Source organism: Lottia gigantea (genome assembly GCF_000327385.1).
Source record: "Lottia gigantea unplaced genomic scaffold LOTGIsca_274, whole genome shotgun sequence".
In the NCBI taxonomy this organism is placed as follows: domain Eukaryota; kingdom Metazoa; phylum Mollusca; class Gastropoda; family Lottiidae; genus Lottia; species Lottia gigantea.
In genome coordinates this window covers 15,265-15,595 of record NW_008708870.1, presented here as the reverse complement: position 1 = coordinate 15,595, position 331 = coordinate 15,265, and positions in this window count along the sequence as shown.

Sequence of the window (331 nt, the reverse complement as noted above, 5' to 3'; positions counted from 1 at the left end):
TAATCATGTTATAATAACAGTATTTATTACACAGTGTTATTAACTCACTGAACATGTATTGTATATGATAATCATGTTATAATAACAGTATTTATTACACAGTGTTATTAACTCACTGAACATGTATTGTATATGATAAACATGTTATAATAACAGTATTTATTACACAGTGTTATTAACTCACTGAACATGTATTGTATATAATAAACATGTTATAATAACAGTATTTATTATACAGTGTTATTAACACACTGAACATGTATTGTATATGATAATCATGTTATAATAACAGTATTTATTACACAGTGTTATTAACTCACTGAACATGTAT